The sequence below is a fragment of the Neolamprologus multifasciatus genome, chromosome 19 (assembly GCF_963576455.1).
Source record: "Neolamprologus multifasciatus chromosome 19, fNeoMul1.2, whole genome shotgun sequence".
Classification (NCBI taxonomy): Eukaryota; Metazoa; Chordata; class Actinopteri; order Cichliformes; family Cichlidae; genus Neolamprologus; species Neolamprologus multifasciatus.
The window spans coordinates 6180763-6196529 of NC_140457.1; the positions used below are offsets into that span (position 1 = coordinate 6180763).

The following is a 15767-nucleotide window of genomic DNA, read 5'->3' on the forward strand; positions in this document are numbered from 1 at the left end:
GTGCTAACCACTGCACCAATGAGCCACCAGTTGGTTTGGATTATTATATCCTAAACCAATATCAGTTCTCAGGTTACTACAGTTTGTCCTGGCCTACTCATGTAAATCAGTAAGAAGATAAAAAATGCACAATCATGAGTGGAGTCGCACAGTGTTGGCATGCTTCACCTTTATTTTGACTTTCTATAAACTACTAATAGTAAATATTGAAAATATTACTTCTGGATGTTTCACCTCCTCAGTTAAATAATTTAAAGTGTTCCAGCCATCATACGACCACAAGCCCTGATAGAAAGCAATGCCAATGGAGCTGACCCCTGCATTGGTTCCCTCAAAGGAGTCCTCAAAGTTCTCAGTGCGACCCTGGAAAAGCATCACAATGCCTCCCAGGATGATCACCACCAGGGCCACCACCTTCACTGCCAGGGTGACCACCTGGATGCCTGTGGCCAAGCGGATGCTCAGACAGTTGATTATAGCCAGCACCAAGATTGATCCGGCAGCCACGAACTTCACTGCCAGCTGTGGAGGAGTGCAGCCGCTGTAAAAGGGGGCCACAGCATATTCAGCAAAGCTGAGAGCGACTCCTGTGCAACTAGCCGGCCTCATGACCATGATGGAGCTGAAGACGAACATGAAGGCCACCACTTTCCCTGCAGTCCGCAGTATGTAAATGTACTCGGCTCCAGACTCTGGTATGATAGTGCCCAGCTCAGCATAGCACAGACCCCCCAGCATGGCTATCAGTCCACAGCAGGACCATATAATGAAGCTGGCCCCTGGGCTCCCAATAGTGGAAAGGACGTACTGGGGAGAAATGAAGATCCCAGATCCAATCATGGTTCCACCAATGAAGGAAACTGCTCCTATGATCCCCACTTCCCTCTGCAGATTGAGTCCATGTGTGTCATGTCCCATGGTCAGAAAGCTTTTGTCTTCTCTGAAGCAGCAGAGAAAAACAGACATGTGCAGTTACAAAACACTGCCTGTTGCCCAATAGGAGGAGTGCACAAAATTAAACTGCTATGAAATTAAAATGAGGCTACTTTTAAGCAGATTTTAAGAATGTCTGCTTGTCCAGAGTTGTTTTTTTCTTAGGTTTCACGTTAACAGTGATTTATTTTAGGTTCTGCTCTATAAAACACAGTTGGAGAAATGAAAAATTCAAAATAGAGACTATTTTGAATATTTCCAGTCTACTGGAAATGTCCCTCCAAGCCAAGTGGATTCTTCTGGTGTCCTCAATTCTTTCTCTGGTGTTTGTTCATATTATGTTTACTTGTGTCTGGATCTACGTGGCCTACATGAAAATTAAAAAAAACAAAACTGTACTTTCAGTAAAAGATTAGACAGGGCCTCATCTGTGTGAAGAAATGAACAGAGTATCTGCATAACAATGTTAGCAGAGGAAGGACATGACTTGACCTGGTTCTCCCTTGTACCAGTTTAAGCAGTCCAACAGAATAACATAAAACTAAGTTGAATATTTACTTTCTTTAATATTTTGCTAAACCATTTAGTTAAAAATGCTCTCCAAAGTTGAATTCTACTTTTAATTAAATAGTACTCGAGTCTAATATAATAGAAAAGAACACCAAGCACCAAGTTGCAAAATGCAGTCAGTGGAAATGGGTGAATTATTATGAACTGGCATGAACAATAAGGAAAATCACAGTGAAGTTTTAACCATTTAAGATAAGGATAAATTAAGTTTGTCATAAGTTGAGGTATTTTTAAAGAATTTAACAAGTCTTTAAAAATATTAAATTCCTATTTAAACAGTCATATTCTTCGCTGTCAGCGTTAATCTCGTTAAAATTACGTTAATGCCATAACTGCATTAACGCAGCAAATCTCTGTTACCGCCGTGTGTGTGGGGCTGCACAGCGTCAAACATTAACAAGCTAACTGCACTGATTTACAGAGTTTTATAGACATCGTGTGTTAGGACAAAGTCAATAAATTACCTGAAATACAAATTCAGAGTTAAGGAAGAAAATATAGCAGCATATAGGCATCTTTTACAGTAAAGCATCAAATCATTCTTGACAGGTTTTAAGCTGTATTTAAAAATTTAGCATGAATAAATGCTACTATTTCAGGTCACTTCAGACCCTTTCAGCCTCACCTCTGGTTTGTTCAGCTCCTCAGTCAAGTTCAAGTTGTAAGGAGGAGGTAAGTGACGGAGGAGGTAAGTGACGGAGGAGGTAAGTGACGGAGGAGGTAAGTAACTCATGTTGTAACTGATGTCAGACGCCGGAGATTTTGGCGGAAAATTAAAGCGAATTGTAGTTTAGAATTGAACAAAGTTTCTTTAAGCTTCAGTATCACCAAATATACTAATCAATTGTCATATAACTAACAACATCTGTCCTATCATCTCTAACACCCTGGAGGACAACGGGGAGAGTTTAGACGCTCTCCAAGATTACATCGACCGCTGTTTCCAAGATTTAGTCATGAAGAAGGCTCAGAGCGCATCTTCCCCGGCCAAAATTGAGACACCGTCATCGAAGAGATGCCGCCTGGCAGACTCCCCCAGCACAACATCGCCTGCCGGCAAAGACATTGCAGACATCCTGGAGTCAATCGACAAGCGATTGTCTAGTTTCGATGCGAGGCTGTCCCTGGTGGAGATTTTATACCGGGAATTTAAATCTCTGCGAGAATCCCTGGAGTTTAGCCAGCAGCAGGTGGAAACGCTTGCTGCTGAAAATGCCACACTACGGGAGTCGGTCAAATCTCTCACCGATAACGTGACCCAGCTAAACATAGAAAATAAAAAAATAAAAGAGTCCGTTATTGATCTACAAGCCCGTAGCATGCGAGACAACCTTGTGTTTTCTGGTATTCCAGAATCTGCCGGAGAGGACGCGGAGGCAACGGTGAAAAGCTTCATTAAAATCCACCTGAAGCTGCTGGAGGACACCATAAAGAACATCGCATTGGATAGAGTGCATCGCTTGGGGGCCGTGAGGTCGCCGGCCGGGAGACCACGTCCTATTGTGGCCAAATTTGGCCACTTCAAACAAAAGGAACATGTGAAAAGCCGCGGCAGGGAATTAAAAGGAACGGACTTCAGCGTGAACAACCAGTTCCCCAAAGAGATCCTGGAATGACGCAGGGTCCTCTTCCCAATCCGCTGTCATCGCTGTGGACCGGCACACTCATCAACAAATACACGCAGATTACTTAATTTGATAGACTACTCATACAGTAAAAACCTTGAAACTACAATATTTTCTTTAGATGCAGAAAAAGCATTTGACAGAGTTAACTGGAAACTTCTATTTGCAACTTTACACAAATTTGGTTTTGGATCCTCTTTCATTAACTGGTTAAAAATATTATATAACTCCCCAACAGCTTGTGTCAAAACAAATGATCAAAAATCCTCAAGATTCTGTCTCCTGAGGGGCTCCAGGCAGGGATGCCCACTCTCCCCTTCACTGTTTGCAATTTTTATTGAACCACTAGCAGCAGCAATTAGACAGAATACAGTAATTAAGGGCATAAAACGCAAGAACGTGGAACATAAAATCAGCTTTTATGCGGATGATGTGTTACTTTTTCTCCAAAACTCACAAACCAATATCTCTGGGGTGATTGAATTGATAACTCTTTTGCAAGAATATCAGACTACTCAATTAACTGGTCAAAATCTACAGTCCTTCTGATTAATTGCTCCTTCTATAATTCTTCTTCTACACCACTGCAATCGGGAAATATAAAATATTTAGGTATTAATGTTTCTCCCAAGCTTGCAGATCTAACTAAATTAAACCATATCCCACTTTTAAAGAAAGTAGAAGGTGATCTGGCTAGGTCAGGGGTGTCAAACTCCAGGCCTCAAGGGCCGGTGTCCTGCAGGTTTTAGATTTCACCCTGGGTCACCACACCTGAATCAAATGATTAGTTCATTAGCAGGCCTCTAGAGAACTTCAAGACATGTTGAGGAGGTCATTTAGCCATTTAAATCAGCTGTGTTGGATCAGCAACACATCTAAAACCTGCAGGACACCGGGCCTCGAGGCCTGGAGTTCGACACCTGTGGGCTAGGTGGAAATGTCTACCCATATCACTCATGGGAAGGGTTGCCGCTATAAAAATGATGGTCTTACCAAAAATAAATTATTTATTCTCAATCATCCCAACTAAACCGCCACAAGATTGGTTCAGATCTCTAGATTCATACATGTCCAAGTTCCTTTGGAAAAATAAACCCCCACGTATAAGCTTAAAAACACTACAAAAGACCAAGGATAAAGGAGGATTAGAACTACCTAACTTTCAGCACTACTTCTTAGCCAACAGGCTTCAGTTTATCTCAGGATGGCTAAAACATACCCTCTTAGATGAACCTTGGCTAGATGTAGAACAAGCACTTTGCAATAATCTAGAGATTTCAGATCTACCATTTATCAGCTCAAACATCCAACGACATGAATGCTTCAAAAGCGTCAACATCAGCTCTTCTCTGACAGCATGGTGGGAGTTTCTAAAATTGACGGAGTCTTCATTAATCCCATGCAAATGTACACCTATCTGGAACAACCCTGACATAACAATAATATGATAAACTTTCCAGATTGGAGTGGTAAAGGAATCAAATACTTAGAACATATATTAGAAGGAACAGAATTTATTCCATTTGACAGACTAGTTACACAATATGGGATCAACAAGAAAAGCTTTTTAGAATATCAACAAATTAAATCCATAGTAAAAAAGAAATTCAAACCAGGTCATGTTGAACTACAAACACCACCAAGTGTGGTTCAATTTCTTACTCTTAAAACCCCCAAATTACTTTCCAAAATTTACAGAATGCTTTCTAAAACAGATGAATCAATATCACTTCCTATTGCAAAATGGGAAGTGGATTTATCAGTTAACTTAGACCAAAACTTCTGGTCTCAGATTTGCTTAAAAACCTTTCATCTAATTATAAATCCCAGTCTTCAATTAATTCAATACAAAATACTACATAGAGTGCACTATACAGGTCATCAGATGTTCAAGATGGGCTTTACGTCTACCAACAACTGCTCACACTGCCAAACCAACTCACCGGACAATTATATCCACGCTCTTTGGTTCTGTCCACCAGTTCAGAAGTTTTGGCGCGAGATATGTGAAGACTTATCAAAGTGTCTGAAATGTAACATTCCAACTTCCAAGTCTTACTGATTAAAATAACTTAACTAAAAAATAAAAAATAACTGATAAAGATCAAATAAACTATGACAATCAATTGGACCAGTATAGCAAAAGGCCCACTTGGGAAAGTAAATCTGTTGGGCATTTTTCTTGGCCTTCAGACAATAACTCTGATTGCTACAGTGCCAGACAGGACACAAAAAATAAATAAAGAAAGAAAGAAAGAAAGAAAAAAATGAAATGACGTTAATGCCATAACTAACGGCAAATCTCCGTTACCGCCGTATGCGGGGGGCTGCACGCGTAAAACATTAACAAGCTAACTGCACTGATTTACAGAGTGTTATAGACATCCTGTGTTAGGACAAAGTCAATAAATTACCTGAAATACAAATTCAGAGTTTAGGAAGAAAATATAGCAGCATATAGGCATCTTTTACAGTAAAGCATCAAATCATTCTTGACAGGTTTTAAAGTCTCCAAAGTTGAACTCTACTTTTAATTAAATAGGACTCGAGTCTAATATAATAGAAAAGAACACCAAGCACCAAGTTGCAAAATGCAGTCAGTGGAAATGGGTGAATTATTATGAACTGGCATGAACAATAAGGAAAATCACAGTGAAGTTTTAACCATTTAAGATAAGGATAAATTAAGTTTGTCATAAGTTGAGGTATTTTTAAAGAATTTACCAAGTCTTTAAAAATATTAAATTCCTATTTAAACAGTCATATTATTATTAGTGCTGTCAGCGTTAATCTCGTTAAAATTACGTTAATGCCATAACTGCATTAACACAGCAAATCTCTGTTACCGCCGTGTGCGTGGGGCTGCACGGCGTCAAACATTAACAAGCTAACTGCACCGATTTACAGAGTGTTATAGACATCGTGTGTTAGGACAAAGTCAATAAATTACCTGAAATACAAATTCAGAGTTAAGGAAGAAAATATAGCAGCATATAGGCATCTTTTACAGTAAAGCATCAAATCATTCTTGACAGGTTTTAAGCTGTATTTAAAAATTTAGCATGAATAAATACTACTATTTCAAGTCACTTCAGACCCTTTCAGCCTCACCTCTGGTTTGTTCAGCTCCTCAGTCACATAGTTTAAGGTGCTCCAGCCACCGTAAGACCAGAGACCTTGAAGGAAAGCCTTTCCCAGAGTGTTCAAAGAAAACTGAGTTCCTTAAAAAGCATTCTCAATGTTAAAATTTTCCTCGATCACAGTGCTGCCCTGTAAAACTTTCACTAGCCCTCCAATTACAATGAAAGTGAGTGAAAACACTTTGGCCACTAAGAAGATCACCTGCACTCTCAGAGCATATCGGACATTCAGGATGTTGGTAATGGCAACTACCAGAATACTAAAAGCTGCAAAGCATTTCACAGCCAGCTGAGGAGGTGGGCAGCCTGGGTAAAAGGGAGCCATGACGTAATGTGCAATGGTCATTGCTTTTGCTGCAATGCTGGAAGGTTTCACAAGCAGGATGAAAGTGATTGCCGCAAAGAAGGCTGGGAATGAACCATAGATCCTCAGGATGTAAGTAAATACCCCACCAGATTCAGGAATAATGGTCCCAATCTCAGTGTAGGAGAGAGCTGCAAACAAAGCCACAACACCTGAAAAAAAACAGATTAACATGCTGGCCCCAGGACTTCCCACATACACCAGGACATACTGTGGGGACATGAAGATACCGGAACCAATCATGGTTCCAGAAACTATTGCGACACCACCAATCAATCCAATCTGCCTCTTCAGTTGCAGGCCTTCGTTTTTTGGGGTTTGGTCCGCCATGGTGAGAGAGAGCAGGGAGCACAAAACGACACGTCTACAGAGCAGACTGAGAAAGATCACAAAGAATTCAGACGCTACAAACTGCGTAGAAAAAGCTTTCAAAAGAAATCATGTGGTGCAATATGTACTTGTTTTGCCTTCAATTAAATATTAACTCTTCAGTTGTCTAACTGTGTGGAAAAAGTGCTAACCACTGTACCAATGAGTCACCAGTTGGTTATGGTTTGGATTATTATATCCTAAACCAATATCAGTTCTCAGGTTACTATAGTTTGTCCTGGCCTACTCATGTAAATCAGTAAGAAGATAAAAAATGCACAGTCATGAGTGGAGTCACACAGTGTTGGCATGCTTCATCTTTCTTTTGACTTTCTATAAACTACTAATAGTAAATATTGAAATTCTTACTTCTGGATGTTTCACCTCCTCAGTTAAATAATTTAAAGTGTTCCAGCCATCATATGACCACAAGCCCTGATAGAAAGCAATGCCAATGGAGCTGACCCCGACATTGGTTCCCTCAAAGGAGTCCTCAAAGTTCTCAGTGCGGCCCTGGAAAAGCATCACAATGCCTCCCAGGATGATCACCACCAGGGCCACCACCTTCACTGCCATGGTGACCACCTGGATGCCTGTGGCCAAGCGAACACTCAGACAGTTGATTATAGCCAGCACCAAGATTGATCCAGCAGCCACGAACTTCACTGCCAGCTGTGGAGGAGTGCAGCCGCTGTAAAAGGGGGCCACAGCATATTCAGCAAAGCTGAGAGCGATTCCTGTGCCACTAGCCGGCCTCATGACCATGATGAAGCTGAAGACAAACATGAAGGCCACCACTTTCCCTGCAGTCCGCAGTATGTAAATGTACTCGGCTCCAGACTCTGGTATGATAGTGCCCAGTTCAGCATAGCACAGACCCCCCAGCATGGCTATCAGTCCACAGCAGAACCATATAATGAAGCTGGCCCCTGGGCTCCCAATAGTGGAAAGGACGTACTGGGGAGAAATGAAGATCCCAGATCCAATCATGGTTCCACCAATGAAGGAAACTGCTCCTATGAGCCCCACTTCCCTCTGCAGATTGAGTCCATGTGTGTCATGTCCCATGGTCAGAAAGCTTTTGTCTTCTCTGAAGCAGCGGACAAGAACAGACATGTGCAGTTACAAAACGCTGCCTGTTGCCCAATAGGAGGAGTGCACAAAATTAAACTGCTATGAAATTAAAATGAGGCTACTTTTAAGCAGATTTTAAGAATGTCTGCTTGTCCAGAGTTGTTTTTTTCTTAGGTTTCACGTTAACAGTGATTTATTTTAGGTTCTGCTCTATAAAACACAGTTGGAGAAATGAAAAATTCAAAATAGAGACTATTTTGAATATTTCCAGTCTACTGGAAATGTCCCTGCAAGCCAAGTGGAGTCTTCTGGTGTCCTCAATTCTTTCTCTGCCATAACTGCATTAACGCAGCAAATCTCTGTTACCGCCGTGTGCGTGGGGCTGCACGGCGTCAAACATTAACAAGCTAACTGCACTGATTTACAGAGTGTTATAGACATCCTGTGTTAGGACAAAGTCAATAAATTACCTGAAATATAAATTCAGAGTTAAGGAAGAAAATATAGCAGCATATAGGCATCTTTTACAGTAAAGCATCAAAGCATTCTTGACAGGTTTTAAGCTGTATTTAAAAATTTAGCATGAATAAATACTACTATTTCAAGTCACTTCAGACCCTTTCAGCCTCACCTCTGGTTTGCTCAGCTCCTCAGTCACATAGTTCAAGTTGTAAGGAGGAGGTAAGTGACAGACAAGGTAAGCAACTCATGTTGTAACTGATGTCAGACGCCGGAGATTTTGGCGGATAATTAAAGCGAATTGTAGTTTAGAATTGAACAAAGTTTCTTTAAGCTTCAGTATCACCAAATATACTAATCAATTGTCATATAACTAACAACATCTGTCCTATCATCTCTAACACCCTGGAGGACAACGGGGAGAGTTTAGACGCTCTCCAAGATTACATCGACCGCTGTTTCCAAGATTTAGTCATGAAGAAGGCTCAGAGCGCATCTTCCCCGGCCAAAATTGAGACACCGTCATCGAAGAGATGCCGCCTGGCAGACTCCCCCAGCACAACATCGCCTGCCGGCAAAGACATTGCAGACATCCTGGAGTCAATCGACAAGCGATTGTCTAGTTTCGATGCGAGGCTGTCCCTGGTGGAGATTTTATACCGGGAATTTAAATCTCTGCGAGAATCCCTGGAGTTTAGCCAGCAGCAGGTGGAAACGCTTGCCGCTGAAAATGCCACACTACGGGAGTCGGTCAAATCTCTCACCGATAACGTGACCCAGCTAAACATAGAAAATAAAAAAATAAAAGAGTCCATTATCGATCTACAAGCCCGTAGCATGCGAGACAACCTTGTGTTTTCTGGTATTCCAGAATCTGCCGGAGAGGACGTGGAGGCAACGGTGAAAAGCTTCATTAAAATCCACCTGAAGCTGCCGGAGGACACCGTAAAGAACATCGCCTTTAATAGAGTGCATCACTTGGGGGCCGTGAGGTCGCCGGCCGGGAGACCACGTCCTATTGTGGCCAAATTTGGCCACTTCAAACAAAAGGAACATGTGAAAAGTCGCGGCAGGGAATTAAAAGGAACAGACTTCAGCGTGAACAACCAGTTCCCCAAAGAGATCCTGGAACGACGCAGGGTCCTCTTCCCAATCCGCTGTCATCGCTGTGGACCGGCACACTCATCAACAAATACACGCAGATTACTTAATTTGATAGACTACTCATACAGTAAAAACCTTGAAACTACAATATTTTCTTTAGATGCAAAAAAAGCATTTGACAGAGTTAACTGGAAACTTCTATTTGCAACTTTACACAAATTTGGTTTTGGATCCTCTTTCATTAACTGGTTAAAAATATTTTATAACTCCCCAACAGCTTGTGTCAAAACAAATGATCAAAAATCCTCAAGATTCTGTCTCCTGAGGGGCACCAGGCAGGGATGCCCACTCTCCCCTTCACTGTTTGCAATTTTTATTGAACCACTAGCAGCAGCAATTAGACAGAATACAGTAATTAAGGGCATAAAACGCAAGAACGTGGAACATAAAATCAGCTTTTATGCGGATGATGTGTTACTTTTTCTCCAAAACTCACAAACCAATATCTCTGGGGTGATTGAATTGATAACTCTTTTGCAAGAATATCAGACTACTCAATTAACTGGTCAAAATCTACAGTCCTTCTGATTAATTGCTCCTTCTATAATTCTTCTTCTACACCACTGCAATCGGGAAATATAAAATATTTAGGTATTAATGTTTCTCCCAAGCTTGCAGATCTAACTAAATTAAACCATATCCCACTTTTAAAGAAAGTAGAAGGTGATCTGGCTAGGTCAGGGGTGTCAAACTCCAGGCCTCAAGGGCCGGTGTCCTGCAGGTTTTAGATTTCACCCTGGGTCACCACACCTGAATCAAATGATTAGTTCATTAGCAGGCCTCTAGAGAACTTCAAGACATGTTGAGGAGGTCATTTAGCCATTTAAATCAGCTGTGTTGGATCAGCAACACATCTAAAACCTGCAGGACACCGGCCCTCGAGGCCTGGAGTTCGACACCTGTGGGCTAGGTGGAAATGTCTACCCATATCACTCATGGGAAGGGTTGCCGCTATAAAAATGATGGTCTTACCAAAAATAAATTATTTATTCTCAATCATCCCAACTAAACCGCCACAAGATTGGTTCAGATCTCTAGATTCATACATGTCCAAGTTCCTTTGGAAAAATAAACCCCCACGTATAAGCTTAAAAACACTACAAAAGACCAAGGATAAAGGAGGATTAGAACTACCTAACTTTCAGCACTACTTCTTAGCCAACAGGCTTCAGTTTATCTCAGGATGGCTAAAACATACCCTCTTAGATGAACCTTGGCTAGATGTAGAACAAGCACTTTGCAATAATCTAGAGATTTCAGATCTACCATTTATCAGCTCAAACATCCAACGACATGAATGCTTCAAAAGCGTCAACATCAGCTCTTCTCTGACAGCATGGTGGGAGTTTCTAAAATTGACGGAGTCTTCATTAATCCCATGCAAATGTACACCTATCTGGAACAACCCTGACATAACAATAATATGATAAACTTTCCAGATTGGAGTGGTAAAGGAATCAAATACTTAGAACATATATTAGAAGGAACAGAATTTATTCCATTTGACAGACTAGTTACACAATATGGGATCAACAAGAAAAGCTTTTTAGAATATCAACAAATTAAATCCATAGTAAAAAAGAAATTCAAACCGGGTCAAGTTGAACTACAAACACCACCAAGTGTGGTTCAATTTCTTACTCTTAAAACCCCCAAATTACTTTCCAAAATTTACAGAATGCTTTCTAAAACAGATGAATCAATATCACTTCCTATTGCAAAATGGGAAGTGGATTTATCAGTTAACTTAGACCAAAACTTCTGGTCTCAGATTTGCTTAAAAACCTTTCATCTAATTATAAATCCCAGTCTTCAATTAATTCAATACAAAATACTACATAGAGTGCACTATACAGGTCATCAGATGTTCAAGATGGGCTTTACGTCTACCAACAACTGCTCACACTGCCAAACCAACTCACCGGACAATTATATCCACGCTCTTTGGTTCTGTCCACCAGTTCAGAAGTTTTGGCGCGAGATATGTGAAGACTTATCAAAGTGTCTGAAATGTAACATTCCAACTTCCCCTTTAGTGTGTTTGTTGGGAGCTTAGATAATGTCACTACGGAAAAGAATATAGCTCATATGGTTTTCACTGCTCTATGCATAGCCAAGAAAACAGTCCTCATGAACTGGAAAAATAAAAATAATCTTAATTCTAACCAATATAGAAATGATCTATTAGATTACATTAGGCTTGATACAGCCTCTGCCACCACATCAGATCAATTGCTCTGGGCTCCTTTGATCAGCTCCATCACCTAGCGGGGGGGGGTCATAGTTTGGTCTCACCTTTGCTGTTGTGATTGGTGTGGGGGTAGGGACAGGCTTAGGGCGTCGGGGGGTTCCCCAGGAGCATCTTCCTTGGAGGGCTCAACCTGGGGTAGCGGTCATGGCCTATTAAGGGCTCTGTTAGCTCTTAGGTGACGGTTTCCTCGTGGCTGCCTATGTGGGGCCAGGCGGCGCTTCTGTACTGGGCCCCGGTCCGGAGGGGCCCAGTACAGAAAGTGGCCAACTCTTCGGGCTAGGAGGAGGAGTTGGCCACTTTGGGGGTTGGGTGCCCTCGGCCTCCGGATGTCTGGAGTTTTGATCTCCTCCATACCTGCTTCATGCCCTGGTGGACGGGGCTGTGGCTCCCCACACCCTCTAACAGATCATTACATGTAGGAACCTTTTAAAAACAAGTGCATTCATGCTCACAGGTGTACACACGGGTGCTCACACACAAACTACACCCTTTTTGGCTCCTACCTTAAAGCACACTGTGCGCTGTCGATCTTACGTGCTGCACAATAATGTTTAACATTTAGTATTTACTGTTATATTCCCATAGATCATCATGATGTTGTTTATTCTATTGCTCTAGTCTAGTCTTCTTCTGCTTGTTTTCTTTTTTCTCAACAGGTGATCCAGGAAAAGAGGGGGAAAAAAAGGTGATGAAGCAGATTTTCATTGTCTTTTCTCTCTCCCTTTTCTCCTTTTTCTTTCCCTCTCCTTCTGTTAACTTTCTTCTGAACTTTTCTTCTTTTTCTTTCCCGTCCCTGAGTCCAGTCTTATTGATTGCAATAACTTAGAATAAAAATAACTGATAAAGATCAAATAAACTATGACAATCAATTGGACCAGTATAGCAAAAGGCCCACTTGGGAAAGTAAATCTGTTGGGCATTTTCCTTGGCCTTCAGACAATAATTCTGATTGCTACAGTACCAGACAGGACACAAAAAAATAAAATAAATAAAAAAAATGAAATGACGTTAATGCCATAACTAACGGCAAATCTCCGCTACCGCCGTGTGCGTGGGGCTGCACGGCATCAGACATTAACAAGCTAACTGCACTGATTTACAGAGTGTTATAGACATCGTGTGTTAGGACAAAGTCAATAAATTATCTGAAATACAAATTCAGAGTTTAGGAAGAAAATATAGCAGCATATAGGCATCTTTTACACTAAAGAATCAAATCATTCTTGATAGGTTTTAAGCTGTATTTAAAAATTTAGCATGAATAAATACTACTATTTCAGGTCATTTCTGACCCTTTCATCCTCACCTCTGGTTTGTTCAGCTCCTCAGTCACATAGTTTAAGGTGGTCCAGCCATCATAAGACCAGAGACCTTGAAGGAAAGCCTTTCCCAGAGTGCTCACAGAATACTCGGTGCCTTGAAAAGCATTCTCAATGTTAAAATTTTCCTCGATCACAGTGCTGCTCTGTATGACTTTCACTAGCCCTCCAATTACAATGAAAGTGAGTGAAAACACTTTGGCCACCAAGAAGATCACCTGCACTCTCAGAGCATATCGGACATTCAGGATGTTGGTCATGGCAACTACCAGAATACTAAAAGCTGCAAAGCATTTCACAGCCAGCTGAGGAGGTGGGCAGCCTGGGTAAAAGGGAGCCATGATGTAATGTGCAATGGTCATTGCCATTGCTGCAATGCTGGAAGGTTTCAAAAGCAGGATGAAAGTGATTGCCGCAAAGAAGGCTGGGAATGAACCATAGATCCTCAGGATGTAAGTAAATTCCCCACCGGATTCAGGAATAATGGTCCCAAGCTCAGTGTAGGAGAGAGCTGCAAGCAAAGACACAACACCTGAAAAAACCCAGATTAACATGCTGGCCCCAGGACTTCCCACATACGCCAGGACATACTGTGGGGACATGAAGATACCGGAACCAATCATGGTTCCAGAAACTATTGCGACACCACCAATCAATCCAATCTGCCTCTTCAGTTGCAGGCCTTCATTTTTTGGGGTTTGGTCCGCCATGGTGAGAGAGAGCAGGGAGCACAAAACGACACGTCTACAGAGCAGACTGAGAAAGATCACAAAGAATTCAGACGCTACAAACTGCGTAGAAAAAGCTTTCAAAAGAAATCACGTGGTGCAATATGTACTTGTTTTGCCTTCAATTAAATATTAACTCTTCAGTTTTCTAACTGTGTGGAAAAAGTGCTAACCACTGCACCAATGAGCCACCAGTTGGTTTGGATTATTATATCCTAAACCAATATCAGTTCTCAGGTTACTACAGTTTGTCCTGGCCTACTCATGTAAATCAGTAAGAAGATAAAAAATGCACAATCATGAGTGGAGTCGCACAGTGTTGGCATGCTTCATCTTTCTTTTGACTTTCTATAAACTACTAATAGTAAATATTGAAAATCTTACTTCTGGATGTTTCACCTCCTCAGTTAAATAATTTAAAGTGTTCCAGCCATCATACGACCACAAGCCCTGATAGAAAGCAATGCCAATGGAGCTGACCCCGACATTGGTTCCCTCAAAGGAGTCCTCAAAGTTCTCAGTGCGGCCCTGGAAAAGCATCACAATGCCTCCCAGGATGATCACCACCAGGGCCACCACCTTCACTGCCATGGTGACCACCTGGATGCCTGTGGCCAAGCGAACACTCAGACAGTTGATTATAGCCAGCACCAAGATTGATCCGGCAGCCACGAACTTCACTGCCAGCTGTGGAGGAGTGCAGCCGCTGTAAAAGGGGGCCACAGCATATTCAGCAAAGCTGAGAGCGACTCCTGTGCCACTAGCCGGCCTCATGACCATGATGGAGCTGAAGACGAACATGAAGGCCACCACTTTCCCTGCAGTCCGCAGTATGTAAATGTACTCGGCTCCAGACTCTGGTATGATAGTGCCCAGCTCAGCATAGCACAGACCCCCCAGCATGGCTATCAGTCCACAGCAGGACCATATAATGAAGCTGGCCCCTGGGCTCCCAATAGTGGAAAGGACGTACTGGGGAGAAATGAAGATCCCAGATCCAATCATGGTTCCACCAATGAAGGAAACTGCTCCTATGAGCCCCACTTCCCTCTGCAGATTGAGTCCATGTGTGTCATGTCCCATGGTCAGAAAGCTTTTGTCTTCTCTGAAGCAGCGGACAAGAACAGACATGTGCAGTTACAAAACGCTGCCTGTTGCCCAATAGGAGGAGTGCACAAAATTAAACTGCTATGAAATTAAAATGAGGCTACTTTTAAGCAGATTTTAAGAATGTCTGCTTGTCCAGAGTTGTTTTTTTCTTAGGTTTCACGTTAACAGTGATTTATTTTAGGTTCTGCTCTATAAAACACAGTTGGAGAAATGAAAAATTCAAAATAGAGACTATTTTGAATATTTCCAGTCTACTGGAAATGTCCCTCCAAGCCAAGTGGATTCTTCTGGTGTCCTCAATTCTTTCTCTGGTGTTTGTTCATATTATGTTTACTTGTGTCTGGATCTACGTGACCTACATGAAAATTAAAAAAAACAAAACTGTACTTTCAGTAAAAGATTAGACAGGGCCTCATCTGTGTGAAGAAATGAACAGAGTATCTGCATAACAATGTTAGCAGAGGAAGGACATGACTTAACCTGGTTCTCCCTTGTACCAGTTTAAGCAGTCCAACAGAATAACATAAAACTAAGTTGAATATTTACTTTCTTTAATATTTTGCTAAACCATTTAGTTAAAAATGCTCTCCAAAGTTGAACTCTACTTTTAATTAAATAGGACTCGAGTCTAATATAATAGAAAAGAACACCAAGCACCAAG

At 41.6% G+C, this 15767-nt stretch overlaps 1 protein-coding gene and 5 pseudogenes across 1 annotated transcript in view; all 6 read right to left on the reverse strand.

Moving 5' to 3' along the window:
• Window positions 1-15767, reverse strand: part of LOC146495828 (b(0,+)-type amino acid transporter 1-like) — a 62608-nt gene that overhangs the window by 26142 nt on the left and 20699 nt on the right. The gene's annotated exons all lie outside the window — the stretch shown is intronic.
• Window positions 176-1739, reverse strand: LOC146495834 (b(0,+)-type amino acid transporter 1 pseudogene; annotated as a pseudogene).
• On the reverse strand, window positions 6210-6962 carry LOC146495835 (b(0,+)-type amino acid transporter 1 pseudogene; annotated as a pseudogene).
• On the reverse strand, window positions 7335-8419 carry LOC146495836 (b(0,+)-type amino acid transporter 1 pseudogene; annotated as a pseudogene).
• On the reverse strand, window positions 11161-13978 carry LOC146495837 (b(0,+)-type amino acid transporter 1 pseudogene; annotated as a pseudogene).
• LOC146495838 (b(0,+)-type amino acid transporter 1 pseudogene) lies at window positions 14345-15725 on the reverse strand (annotated as a pseudogene).